Below are 15,179 nucleotides of genomic sequence, written 5' to 3' on the forward strand. Positions count from 1 at the left end.
CTTTCCTCTGCCTTTGTTCTAATGTCGCAAATTTTACGTTTTTATTTGGTTTTATGCAACAAAGTCAGAGAAACACGAGTTTCTACTTATTTTTTCATAAACGAAGTGGGACACAAACTCTGACACGTCTCACTTTCCACCTCTGCAGCTCTTACCGACACGATAAAACTGAGAAGAGAATCTGTCGACTCTTCTCGTGCCGACACAAACAAACATCACGAGTCGGCAGCCTGAAATCCAGCATCACAGATCGATAGCAGTCTGCATGTGCACGAGGTCAGAACACAGACCCAGAAAATTGACAAAAGCATTTGTGAAACCAGCGCGCACACGTGCACGGTACCTGCTGGTAATCTGCTTCATACAGCAGAGTCCGCCTTATCAATAATGCACCGACTCAGCCTGCAACAGGATGCATAAAATGGAAAAGACTTAAGTTGTGTCCCTCAGAATGGCAGCACAATACGCAGGTTCTTCTTTTATCATCTCCTTATGTAGAGGAGGACATGTTGTTTTTAAACGATAACCCTAATAACACACGTTTTGTTTCTGTAAAAGTTTCTTTTTTGTCCTGATTTCTCCCTTGCTCTAATCTTAATTTAATCTGCATGAATAAATTCATTCACAGCCAATGCGTTTTTACTGTGTGGGCGTCGGACGAGCCCCCGCACCGTGAGAAAAAACATCCCAGCTCTGAAGCCGATCTTCATCCTCGTACGTCACACGTCACGTGATCAGGAAGCAGAACATCCATGTGTTAGGAGATCGTTTTGGGCCGCTGCTGTAAAAACAAGTGAGGCGCGAACCGGAAAAGCTTCTGCCGATCACAATTCAACAACAGACGGATAACGCTCGAAACGCGCGGATTCTTCCTGATGTAAGAGGTGAGTCTCCTCTTTCAGCTCTAAACGACTTGGCGGCTCCTGGAAGCAGGACTTTGGCTACCCTTTCAAAGAGTGGAAATGAAACGTGGATCTATTCATTTAGACTGAAGTTGTTATTTTTCCGTCACACCATGAAGATATTTGTTACATAAGAATCCCCCCAAACCTGAAGGCCTTTCAGGACTCTGTCGCTTCTGTCTGTTACTTCCTGTTTTGACTGAATGCCCTGATTTTGCACTTTCAAGACCAAAACCAGCTGGTGATAAGTATTTATCTCTATTATTCAAAAACTAAAACTGAACCAGGGTGGAAGACATTAGTAAAGTGAACCCATACCGTAACATAAAGACTAGGGCGCCCTGCTGACTGACACTTCCTGTTTTTGTACAGGGCATCACTTAATGCTCTTATTTTGGTGAGCCAGACTTATTGATGAAGAGATTAAATGAATGCATTTTACCTACTCTGACCTTTTAAAGCCTGAATTATGATATAAACATAAAAAGTGAACGATTTATTGTTTAATATTATAAATCAACTATATAACTATCTGTTTAATTTTATTATGTAATTCTTTAACAATATAAGAGTAAAGAAATAAAATAGGCACTTTCCACTTATAGATCCTCCACCAGGGGGCAGTGGACATGTGTAGGACTGGCTATGACGGGTTTCTGTTGATCCTGATGCTCCATCTAGATCCTGCAAAGGTCTCATTCACTTGTTTTTTTAAAAAAGTCTACAAAATGCTCTTGAACTCCTGTTTCTGGGGTAGACGTTTGTCGGAGGAGTGAGTCGGAGGAAAATGACTCAATAATGAGCAGTACTCATTAATATTCATGAGATTTGTAGATGCACTTTATGGCCTGTTATTATTTTTTATTTGATTGTGTGATGCAGATCTGTGTGGGCACCAGATTTATTTCCAACATGTGACTCAAACAACGGCAATGAAGACATACCAATTGCTCTGATTGGCTAACAGCAACATGACTCTTCCACTGCCTTTGTTAAAGGGATACTTTTCAAAATTTTCTTATTTTTAAGTGGTTTTCTTGGGCCAGTATGTGCTAAAATGGCCTTTTACAGGCTACCCAGGTCCTATCGATCCCGTGGCCAAAATATTCCACTTGCAACTTCAGGTTGATGGGTCGCTCTGTTGGGACTTGGAAAAACTGGAACTGACATACCTGGCGCTGCAGTCTGCATCCAGCACGTTTCCTGCCTGTTTTCGTTAATAATGCTGGTACAGCATTGAAACTATAGTTATCCTGTTACTCTATTTTATGTATTATTATTATTATTATTATAGTTTAGTGATGGATCGTTGCTGAAGGAAGGCTAAGGAAACGTTTTGCTTTTAGTTGTACAAACATAGCCTGGCCTGCCAGACTCCTCTGTTTAATTCTGCACAGAGAAAGGGTCTGGAAACTCTCCTATTCAAATAGCCACACCCCCTGACAATTCTAACCGAGCCAATCAGCGCTGAGCAGCGTACCTCACACCACAACGCCGAGTTTGTCCAACATGGCAACTGAAGCAGAGTTCGCTGTGGCTCTTTCCTCTGGTCTAACCCCCAAATTCCACTACCTCCGCTCCTCTCCGGTCCACCCCCGCCTTCCGCAGCCGCTCGCTTCCGAACTCAATTTTTACTGGTACCCGCTCTACAACGGCTCCGCTCCGGTGCGGAGACCTGAGGGGGGCAAACAAGCATGCACGGGATTTTCGAGATCTTGCGATACAGTCCGAGCAATAAACGCGGAAGTTAGATCCAAACACCCGTTGTGTGAGAGAAGCATCGGCATGAACTGTTTAATCTGCCCATCATTTGTGTTGAGAGATCAGCAGTGTTTGGATCAACAAAGGGTGACTACTTTGATAGTGGAAACTGTATTTATGGCTTACTTTTGTGCATTTAAACTTCAGCCGCCATTGATAGTTGTTAAAAGTTGTTAAACCTGTGCATATGAAACAAAAAACGCCTTTTGTTTATCGATTTATTGTGAAAAACGGAAGTTGTGCTTGCTCCTTTTCCTGTTGGGCAGTTGTGATTTCTGTCCATTTACTGCGGAGGTGCTCCGGCGTCCGGCGAAAATAGGATTGATTCTATTTTTGCCGGACGCCGGAACAGAGGGCGGCGCACGGCGCCGCACTGCCGGAGCACGGCCGCAGTAGTGGAATTGCTCTGATTGACTACAACGGGACCGATTTTGCTCCGGCGTTCGTGTCGGAGCGGAGCGGAGCGGAGGTAGTGGAATTTGGGGGTAAATTACTTGAATGTCTTTAACCCTTTGATGCATAATGGTCACTACAGTGGACAGGTACTCAAAATTGTTATTTATTTATTTTTGCTATTAAGCACAGCTGTTAAGACTTTGAGCCCCTCCATTTGGACTTCAGTAAGTCAAGCCAACATATTTCATGTTCAGAATGCACGCTGTCCACTGAGATGGACATGTAATAAATTATGTGTAAATTAAATGTTACAAAAAATATGTAAATATGAAATTTGTTTCATTCACACCTAAAGATGAATGAAAAAAAATGTTTAAAAAATCATGGTTGGAGATTTCATAATTCATGCATCAAAGGGTTAAAACAATAAGTAGAAGCGCTAAAAGCATTTATTCTAAAGAAAGATGTCTGCGCCGTTGCCAGACGCCATTTCCTACTACAGCTAGAAAATTACAGCATTGCGCGGTACAGTCGGCATTTCCATCTTTTTTCTGATTGTTTTTTTTTTTTTTAGCTGGCTAGTCCCGCCCCTCATGTGCCTCTGCCTGTGAATAACCAGACTAGTTCTCTGTGTAGAATTAAACAGAACAAATCTGGCAGGCCAGGTTAGTTCAAACGGACACTAGAGGGAGCTAAAAGCATGCCAAAATGGCCTAGTTCCTCTTTAACAGAACCCACAATACTGTAAAACACATTTGTTGGGTAAAACTGCCAAGTTGCCAAGTTTTGGAGTTGCTAAAGGTCAGCTTCTACCAGCAGAGACATGCTTTACGCTAGGGCTGCACAATATATCGCAAACATATCGTTATCGCGATTTCAGCATGCACAATATGCATATCGCAAAGAACAGATAAATATCGCATGAATGGTCAGCTCAAATATTTGCTACACATAATACATTCTGTCCATCAAATGGATTTCGGTGGTAACCCAGAAAGTAGTGCCTTGCGGTAGTCATTGTGCGCCAACACAAAGGCATGGGTAAGAATGTCTGTGTTTTCAAATGATGAATTCATCAGATTGTTGCTACATTCCTCAGACGATAAAAAGCAACCTTATTACTTTTAAACGGGATTTGAAAGAGAGCACCAGGTTGAACCACATCATGCAGACAATTTGGCCTCCCTAGACAAGTTTTACTGGAGGCCCCCCACTAGGGCTACACAATATATCACAAATGTATAGTTATCGCGATATCAGCATGCACAATATGCGTATCACAAAGATCAGATAAATATCGCAATGAATGGTCAGCTCAAACGTTTGCTACACATTAGGGCTGCACAATATATCGAAAAATTATTGTCATCGCGATAACAGGACGTGCGATAGGCCCATCGCAAAACACGGCAAAAACAGCGATAAATGTTTCGTTCAAACATTTCCATCCGTGTCATACATCAACTTTTTGTAAACCAGCTCTGTTTTTTACGCGGAAGTATTATTTGACCAATCAAATGTAGTCCTTCTGATATGCGGCCAATCAGATGGTTCCTTTCACGTAATACGCCTGCCCCCTACATAGACCCTTTTGGAAAGCAACACCCGAACAGAGTTAGCGGCACTGTTCCCTTGTTCGTCATTCTGGCTCAGAGCAACGAACGCACTTTGTGCTGAGGTTTCTGGATTCAGCGCTGTTTTCAAACGTAAATGTGACTCCGCTCGGTGTCGTTAATCATTTTTACCGGGCCGACTCCGACACGTGCCGGTGAACCAACCCACCTTCATGTCGCTAGTGTTAGCCCCAGGCTCCGGTTAGCTTCCAGCTAAAAGGGTACAGCACTCTCCTCCCAGTCCCAGTATGAGCTTTTATAACCTTGTTAATCAGGATAGTTGATTTGCTGCTGCAAATAAACTGTCAGTCAGAAGCTCTGCTAGCCGGTTATCTTAAGAGGAGCTAGTTCAATTTGTTAGCTTGTTATCAGAGTCATAGTTGCAGTTTCATCATCTGAGCTGCTTTTTAAGATCTAGGTAAACTTGTTCAGTTTGGGGTTAAAAACAAACGTTTTCACATATTTTCCATGTATTTTTTTGCCAGTTCCTCTTCTGAAAGGTAGACAATTGTTTTTCTCTTTCCCTCAGAAAATCTTAATATTCTCCTGGTTTGGCCCAGCACAGTTCACTTCCCAATAGCAACAACAGCCTTATATCATAACCACATAAGTGGAGAAAATGCTCAGTAGCAATGAGAGAATTTGCTGTTGCATTTAAGTGATGTTAACTATTATTTAACATTTAAACTATTTATTCTAAAAACCCTGGTAAGGGATGTTTTTCTGTATTTGGAGCATCAGAAAAAGTTTTATGGTGGAGGTGATGTTTTAAAGTCGCTGAGAAACTGCATGCATGCAGTTTGTTGTTTTACTGCTAATACAGTAGCAGGTGCATCTGCTAATACAGTAGCGGGTGCAGCTGCTAATACAGTAGCAGGTGCAGCTGCTAGTACGGTAGCAGGTGTAGCTGCTAATACAGTAGCGGGTGCAGCTGCTAATACAGTAGCAGGTGCAGCTGCTAATACAGGAGCAGGTGCAGCTGCTAATACAGTAGCAGGTACAGCTGCTAGTACGGTAGCAGGTGTAGCTGCTAATACAGTAGCGGGTGCAGCTGCTAATACAGTAGCAGGTGCAGCTGCTAATACAGTAGCGGGTGCAGCTGCTAATACAGGAGCAGGTGCAGCTGCTAATACAGTAGCGGGTGCAGCTGCTAATACAGTAGCGGGTGCGGCTGCTAATACAGTAGCGGGTGCGGCTGCTGATACAGTAGCGGGTGCGGCTGCTGATACAGTAGCGGGTGCAGCTGCTAATACAGTAGCGGGTGCAGCTGCTGATACAGTAGCAGGTGCAGCTGCTAATACAGTAGCAGGTGCTAATACAGTAGCGGGTGCAGCTGCTAATACAGTAGCAGGTGCAGCTGCTAATACAGTAGCAGGTGCTAATACAGTAGCGGGTGCAGCTGCTAATACAGTAGCGGGTGCAGCTGCTAATACAGTAGCGGGTGCAGCTGCTAATACAGTAGCAGGTGCTAATACAGTAGCAGGTGCAGCTGCTAATACAGTAGCAGGTGCTAATACAGTAGCAGGTGCAGCTGCTAATGCAGTAGCAGGAGCAGCTGCTAATGCAGTAGAAAGTGCAGCTGCTAATACAGTAGCAGGTGCAGCTGCTAATGCAGTAGCAGGAGCAGCTGCTAATGCAGTAGAAGGTGCAGCTGCTAATACAGTAGCAGGTGCAGCTGCTAATGCAGTAGCAGGAGCAGCTGCTAATGCAGTAGAAGGTGCAGCTGCTAATACAGTAGCAGGTGCAGATGCTAATACAGTAGCAGGTGCAGCTGCTAATACAGTAGCAGGTGCAGCTGCATATTTTTGCAATAAAAATGTTATGTTGTAATGGAATTCATGCATTAGTTTTTGTTTGCTTTGAACCCAGAGCAGACGTCACACGCCAGACGACATCAACACTGCATACTTTAGTATTTGTTCATTTATCGCGAGTAATATCGATATCGCAATATTATGCACTGTTATCGAATATCGCAGGTTTTCCTAATATCATGCAGCCCTACTACACATGATGCATTCTGTCCATCAAAGAGAAGCATGATGTTTTTTTAACAAATCAAATAGAGCTCTTCACCCATTTGGCCAATCGGGTGGGTTCTCATAGGTTAGATGCCCGCCCCCGAGGCGGACAGCACTTCATTTAGATGGTTAGCGAACACCTGAGTTAGCTTCATTAGCTCTTTTCGCTGACTGTGCTTTTCCCGGGATCCACGGATCGCCTTTTCTTGTTCATTTTATTTTTCCCTTTCCTCACATCTTTAGCTTTTCTCATTTTTATGGTTTTTTAATTTTTTTTGTTTTTGATTATTTTTCTTCCTGATTTAAGTTTTTATTTATCGCAAGTAATATAGTCCTCGCAATATTAATCATTGTTATCGAATATCGCAGGTTTTCCTAATATCGTGCAGCTCTCCTTCCTGTAGGCGGTCCCAGGCCAAAGTGGGCAGGGTTATGAATACTAACCTTCCCTGTGACATAGAAAAGACTGGCCTTTTGTGTAAGCGATCATGTTTTACAAGTATTACACATTTTCTCAGTGAGCGAGGACAGGAGTGGTTTGGCAAGGATTTGCCAGAAAGACCTACGAGGGGCCTAAAATGATAATCATTCAGCTCTAATATTATCGGTTAAAGCAGACAGGTTTCAAGACCCAACTCACACCACCTGGACACAAACCTCTCCTCCCACTACAAATCCGTTTTTACGGCTTTCAGCGTTTTCTAGTTCCTGATTATGTCCTGAAACAGTCCAGTCTGAATGTCGTCGCTGAAGCGATGCCGTCTCATCGATGGCATCGGCACATAAAGTCGCTCCGCCATGTAAAAGATGTCAAAGCTTTGTCTGCTTCTGACTTCTGCTTAGCTTCCCCTGGCAGTCAAACGACGTCCACCATCCAAACAATGGGCTCCCGGCCTCTCCCCTCCGTCGTTCACCCCCTCCCTCCATTTTGCCTGGTTAACCCGGCTGCGAGGTGAAGAAGAAGTGGAGTGAGCAGACCGAGGCGGGTCACGCTGAGATTCCCATCAATAATTCATCGGGCCGCTGCTGCCTCTGCTCTTGTGTTCAGTTCCCCTGGCGATAACATAATACCCCCCACCCCCAGAAGAGAGCGATGGGGGAGAGAGGCTCATGGAAGGAGAAAGAAACAGATTCATAATGAAAAGGAAGAAGATGAGAAGGAAAGAACGTAGAAAAACCCAAACACATATCAGCAAGGTTTGTTTTCAAGAGATTTCTCAGTAAACGTTTAAATAATCAAAACCTTCATGAGTGGTGATGTTCCGGTCGAACGTGGTTGGTCCATTGTTCGTGAATGGACTGAACTCAGCTGACAAAAAATAATGGGATAAAATAAAAAATAAATGTAGAGATGTTGGTTTAAAAACAAACACGTTCTTGTCTCTGCTTCAAAACAAATCTTTGTAACGAAGCACATCTTCAGCATACACGTCTAAAAACGTCAAACAAATTCAGATATTTAGTCAAATATTAACGACGAACTGTAACCTGAGATGTGCCGGTGTTACTGGATCTGTGGTGTAATTTCTGATTGTTTTATTGGGTCAGGATTAGGATTAACCTTCAGAATGTTATGATTTAATTCCCAACATGGCTACGCCTGAGCTCTTTTTGTGGTCAGAGGAAAATTTGCTCCATCCATTGTCTCAGTGTTGCTGCCCTGACCTTTGACCTCCGCTCTATTGGACGCTTGTAGCACTGCTGATCTTGGAATTGCTCCCTCTGCTCCTACATTCATTGTAAAATCACCTAAGAGGGAGGGCACAACAATGAACAGAGCCTATAAAAAATACACAACAAACGGCACTGGATGATCTTTAACCATTTGGACGATTACGCTTCCAGAACAAAACTGAAGATTAAATACTGATAGCTACAAAGCCTTAAATCCGTTTTACCAGATACAGAACGTGTTCTCTGAATGCTCAGCCTGGTTAACAGTCCCTCTAGCAGCTACAAGTCCTCGAATAAAACAGTTCTTTACACGCTAGCAAAAAGCAAATCAATCATCTGGGGTTTTTTATCTGAATAAGCTTCTGATCTTAACGTTAGCTCAAGTCTTTTGGGTGTTTTACATTAGCAAACCACATGAGAGCATCAATAAAACTAGCTAACGCAAAGACTGGAATGCTCAAAATTGAGCTGAAAAGATTGTCAATTTATACAATATGATAGTTATGCCGATTTTCAACTTGATTCTCCACTTAATCTTAAGGATTCCCAGATTACTGTAATCTTAAAATAATTGATCAGATATTCCTGCCATGTGTGGTGTGTTATGAGTGTTCAGGTCTGCTCAGAAGCATGTCGGGACCGCTCCAATCACAAATCGGGAATATTCCGTGTGTTGGACAAATGAATGTGCTTCCTGTTGAATGTGACATGCAGCCAATCAGTAGCGAAGTGACAGAAGCGCACTTTACGCACTTCTTCCGCCATGGTTGTTTATTCCAAAGACTTGTTTAATCCCAAGAGGTTTGGGAAAAATTCCCACCTGACTGGGAATGTTCGTGAGTGGTGTGTTGTCTTTGCCATGTGACCAGTCATCTCCACCTGAGGGGTGTTTCGTGTTTAGAAAATCTACAGATAGTTTTAAAATATCGCTTTGTGAACTGGGCCTTGCACAAAGACTAGGAAATCCCCAAACGCGTTAGCTAGCACTGGAATGCCAAAAACACAGATTAGCTAACACAAACACTGGAGGGACGAAACCGGAGTGTCCGGCGAGAGAACTCCATCCATGTATGTGGAGAACATGCCTAACTACATGGGAAGACTAAGGCCGGGATTTGAACCCATCACCTTCTTGCTGTGAGGCGACAGTGCCATGTGCCTGTTCTATGTATCTTAGGACAAATGTTTCAATCACTCGACGCGACTCGATGTTTCATATGGATAAAGTGTAGCACAACAAAAGGCTAACCTTGCAACCATTCACAAATTAGCTATTCCGGCTAACAAGCTGTTCAGTCATAAATCCCTTTCCTTTGTTTTAGATGTTAAAGTGCAAGTCACCCCCTACCGGATTCTTACTCCACTCCCACTTCCTGTTTGAAAAATGCAACAAATGCTGTTGCCTAGCAGACCGAGAGGGTGGAGCCGCTAACAAATACACACACACAGGCTCACAACGACAGTGTGACATCATATGGTACCAGCTAACATTCTAGGGTACCTCTTAGCCAATAGCGATGGCAGATTTAAATTCAACTGCAGTGCAGAGTTTTTACCTGACGACGGCACAACACTGCCAGTTTTAGGCAGAAAAGTCAAATTTTAACTTAAATGCACTAAAGTGCAAAACTACTGACTACACGTGTCTGCAGCACGATTAGACACGCATTTATATAGTTTATCAGGAAAAATAGTTGATTTGGGGGGGACTTGCTCTTTAAAAAAGCATAAATTAAAGCAATCTTCAGTGAATAAAAACAACTAGATAAACCATTTGTTTATCAGTCTAAGAGGGTGACGGGGTGGGTGCATTTGTTTAGTCATGCGACAGCGGTTGTAATCATCTCAGAACCATAAATGTGTGTGTTGTGTGTACATATAAACGTAAATTCAGCTTTAATAATTTTCATTCTATACAAAATCTGCTAATTTTAGAAGTATTAATGTCAGTATATCTGTATCAGCAAACATCGGTTATCAGCCCAAAATGTACATATCAGTGCATCACTACAAAAAACGCCGCTTGTTTTTTATCAGCTATCTTTGGATCATCTGTTGAGATAATAATTAAAATAACACATTGATATTGATGATATGCAAATATGGGAGTGTATTGACAATAATCTAGCAATATGTCACAATATAGACGATATTTGGCACTTTGAGACTGAATATGATTAGAAAACTCAGGCCAGAGGCTTCCAAGACACATCTAGTGTTATTATGAGGTTTTGTTGTTCTGCTGGTGGTGAAAACTGCTGCGAACCAGCTGTCGGGGTTTCAATTGGACCGCACAAAGGAAATAAAGTTAGTGTGTGTGTGTGTGTATAAACTTATAATTTTATTACATTGGCAGCGGTCTCTAGTAGGAATGAATGCCTTATAAGTAAGTAGAAGTCAGCCGAGGGAGAAATTGGTGATCTGGAGTTTTATTTCCTGACATCTCTCCTCTGATTGGCCAACAGCAACACGACTCTACCACTGACTTTGTTTGCTCTGCAAAGTTGATGTTTTATCTTCACAAAGAACACAAGCCTAGAGGAGTTCTGCTGTGTGGTGTAGTTGCTAATGCTAACGGTTAGCTTCTACTAGCTGAGACGTTCTCTGCTGTTTCCTGGACGCTAAACCAACAACAGCCTTCCCCGTCGTGAGTCCAGACGGGTGAGTCCATGAACGTTAGTGACAGTGTGACGTAGATCTGTCAGGATTTTCTATCCTAGAGTTTCACCGGACTTGTTTTCTATCAGAAGCTACTGCAGGAGATAGGTGTAGGAGACTATTTTCATGTTCAGCCTGTATGAGCAGTAGCTCAGGAGATAGAGCAGGTTGTCCAGTAATTTGAAGGTTGCAGATTCAATCCCAGCTCCCAGCAGAGAATTCTGCCATTGTGTCCTTGGGCAAGATACCTAACCCACCTTGCCTGCTGGTTGGAGGAACCGGTGGCGCCTGTTCAGGTCAGCCCCTCCTCTGTCAGTGCGCCCCAAGGCAGCTGTGGCTACATCGTAGCTCATCACCACCAGTGTGTGAATGGATGAATGATGAACTGTAGTGTAAAGTGCTTTGGAGTCCTCTAAATTTGAAAGTCTCCATACAAGTATGGGTCATTTATCATTTATTATAAAGTCGGAGTGATTGATCATTTTCAAGTTTAACAAACAAAAATGGTTTCTCAGCGGACTTGCTCTTTAAATACCATTTCAGCACCATAACACAAAATATCGCAGTATTTCAGTGTATCGATATTTTCTTACATCTCTATCCAAACATCTGGCCTCTGACTGACAGAAATGAAACTCTTCTGCTGCCTTCGTTCACTTTTCCTTTTTTGGGGAAAAAAATGCAACGTTGATGTTTTATCACAACAAATAACACAAACCCCAACATTATGAACCGCTAATCAAGAACATATATATGTAGACGCCCCGTGGGCTGGCACTCCCTATTGGAGCTGCCATAGTGGCCGGCCGCCATCTTAGATGGGTCTCCATTCACCCTCAGTGCATTCATTTCTATTGAGGAAGGATTCATTTTTATCAAGATTTTTCAGAAAATCAGACACGGTGTGGCACGATAAATAAAATATAAATATAATGAAACAAAGGCTAGAGAAATCACTGTAATCCCAGGTGATCTGTTTTTAATAAGCCGGTTGTTGCAACCGTAGGCTGCACAAAAATGGGCAAAGTGGCTCACACTGACTTTGGAGAGTGAGGAAACCCTTCCAATATGGCGCTGTTACGCTCTCCAATGCCCAATTGGGTGTCTACGTATTCATGTCTATGCTGCTCATGGTTAGCTCTTATTAGACGCACTTGTCTTTCTCCTTCCTGTGGGCGGTCCCAAGCCAAGGTGGGCGGGGCCATAAATACAGGTTTTCCCTTTAATGTAGAAGAGACCGGACTTTTCTGATGCGATCGTTTTCTCATCTATTCCCTTTCTGCGGCTAATACAGCAGCTGATGAGGTTGGATAAAAAATTCACATTCAGCACACACATTCATATTTTAGAAAGGACAAGTATTACTCATCTCTATGGAAACCAGACCTTTCTAAGTAACTATTTTGCAAAGGTGGTTCATGTAAATCCAAAAACTTCTTTAAGAGAAGAGAAACACAGTTTAGAACATTTGAATTCCTAAAATGGAATTTTGAAGTTTTTGCACCAATTGAATCAACAAAAATCCCTGAAGAGAATCGTAAACATGGAGGAGAAAAGTACCACCCATGGAGGGAGCAAATGATTGCATACAATAAAGCATACGTGGCTGTTCAATGACATTTTACATCACACAGGGGAGGACAGGTCGCATGACACACACACGTACACACACACACACACACACACACACACACACACACACACACACACACACACACACACACACACACACACAACTCTGTTCTCTACTGCTCATGTGGCTGTAAAACATTATATAGCACCTGTCCAGAAAATGGAAGAATCTTTAATGAAATCCCAGTCAGATCCACTGATTTAACCCACATCTAATTTTCTGTCTGCTATTTAAACATCAACCCAAATAATAAACACGTTTTGCTGTTTTCTTTGTGAAGACAAACCTTGAACGATATCCAGTTTTAAAATCAAACCTGCTAAAATCATAAATTCATGGAAAGGGTGAAACCATTTGAAGATGCTGTTTTGATCAACTGATTTGAGAATTAAGTGTTTTTATAAAATATAATATGGCTGTTATGTAGAAACATTTCAAAATAGGAAATTATTCTGTAAAATTTTACAAGTTTTTTTCTTATTTGAAACTATATTTTGTTTTACTAATTAATCAGGGAGAAATGTTTGATAAAAACTGAATATGTATAATAAATATTTATTGTTTACCATTAATTCAACATTTATTTATGTGTAATTTCAGAAACAGTAAATGCATATTTATTTATTTAATTATTTATTTTCTTTTCTTTGGTTTGTTGCCGCTCTAAAAAATTGTTTTGCTTCTAATAGCTCAGAAAATCCCGATTATTCAATCTGCTTCTTTATTGACAAAGCGAGACCTGGTAGAAGTTAGACATTTTAGGTTCGAACTCAGGTGAGATTTGTTTTAAAAATGTAAAATAAATAATTTATTCAACCAACTCAAAATGTCTAATTTTTTAAATGGCGAACATCTATAATTATTTTTTGTCCATTTCTGTAAATGTTAAAATCATTAAAGAGATGAGAAGAAACATAAAAGATGAGAAAATGAAAAGAATCATAATTCAGCTCCAGATTTTGTGAAATCACTTTTATTGTTGGACAGAACTGCTTTATTTAATTTTAATGGTCTTTAAAATTCATTTTTGTACACATTTTAATATTTTAGGGTCTTTTACGACAATATTTAAAACTTCCGCTCATTATTACACTTTAAATACAGCAAATTAAAGTTGAAATTCAACAAAACAACTGCTGACTTTAGTTACTTTCATTAAAAGTGGTTAACTTTGTGACTTCTTATGTTATTTTGTCTACAGAAGTGTTTTTTTTGTTTAAAACTCCTCAAAGGAAAAGAAGAAGTAATAAAAATCAGTTATTTGCTGCTCAGCCCGCTGATACAGAACTTTTTGGTTTGTGAAGTTTCCAAACATCTCAACGTTCAACCTGACGTTACGACATTTCAAACTGTTAGAAATCTGACAAAAAGTTTCACAAATGCCTGAATAAAAATAGAAAGTAGGCTTTTTACTGGTTAACACAGAAAAACTTGTCCTCTTAAAAATTTCTGTAAAATGGGATTTTTTAATATATATATTTCTAAAGTTTTCACAATATTCTGATGAGATAATATAAATAATCTTTCTGGTCATTTATACACACACACACATATATATAACACTTGAAACACTTAAAATCTGACACAACTCATCTTTATTTTTCATGTATTTTTATTTCTATTTATTTGGTTTTTAATTCCAATATTTAATTACATTCAACTGTAGACTAGTTATAAATAGAGGAAATAAGCAAAACAAATGAAGGAATAAAAAGACTAACTTAGGCTGAATCTTTAAGGGTTTGACTTCAAAAGATAAATTAGTGATATTTGTTCAAAATGATTTGGCCTTTAGTTTTGTGATCCTGCTCAAATTGTCAATGCTCTTATGCTTTCTTGTAACAGGGAGTGGTTTAAATAATAAAGGAACACATTTTAAAATACATTATTTAGATAATATAAAATAGCTTTAAAATAATTTCAATCGCGTGGGTTTAAGATAGAACGACATCTTTGTTTTTCTACATAGAATAATATTAAAGTGAAGCAGGTTAGGATGGCCAGAATCAGGAAAACAGATTAAATCTCACCGCCAACCCACTAAAATCAATAGAGCAGCAAAAAGGTTCAGTTTGTTCGGTTTCAGCGTCTCTCAGACAAAAGAGGTTTTCTGCTGAGATTCTCACTAGAGGGGGCCACACACACACACACACACACACACACACACACACACACACACACACACACACACACACACACACACACACACACCGTCTGTTCACAACAAAATCAAAAAGCCGCCTCCACACAAAAAATAACTCTTTAGTTGGGATTTAGTCCGTTTTTCCTACAAGATCACTATCCTGAAGCTGTGTGTGTGTGTGTGTGTGTGTGTGTGTGTGTGTGTGTGTGTGTGTGTGTGTGTGTGTGTGTGTGTGTGTGTGTGTTTGGGGGGTGGAGGGAACTCCCATGACCTTGTCATTTCCTATCGATCCGCTTGTTATTGATCAATAATCAAAACACCCGCGGATCTAAATAAACCCGCTCCAGCTGCGGAAGAGCAGACCAAAACAAACAGGGC

General features: G+C 41.0%; 1 protein-coding gene across 1 annotated transcript in view; it reads right to left on the reverse strand.

Moving 5' to 3' along the window:
* Nucleotides 1–15,179, reverse strand: part of onecut2 (one cut homeobox 2) — a 60,105-nt gene that overhangs the window by 43,180 nt on the left and 1,746 nt on the right. The gene's annotated exons all lie outside the window — the stretch shown is intronic.

This window comes from Nothobranchius furzeri, chromosome 6, assembly GCF_043380555.1.
Source record: "Nothobranchius furzeri strain GRZ-AD chromosome 6, NfurGRZ-RIMD1, whole genome shotgun sequence".
NCBI classification, from domain to species: Eukaryota; Metazoa; Chordata; class Actinopteri; order Cyprinodontiformes; family Nothobranchiidae; genus Nothobranchius; species Nothobranchius furzeri.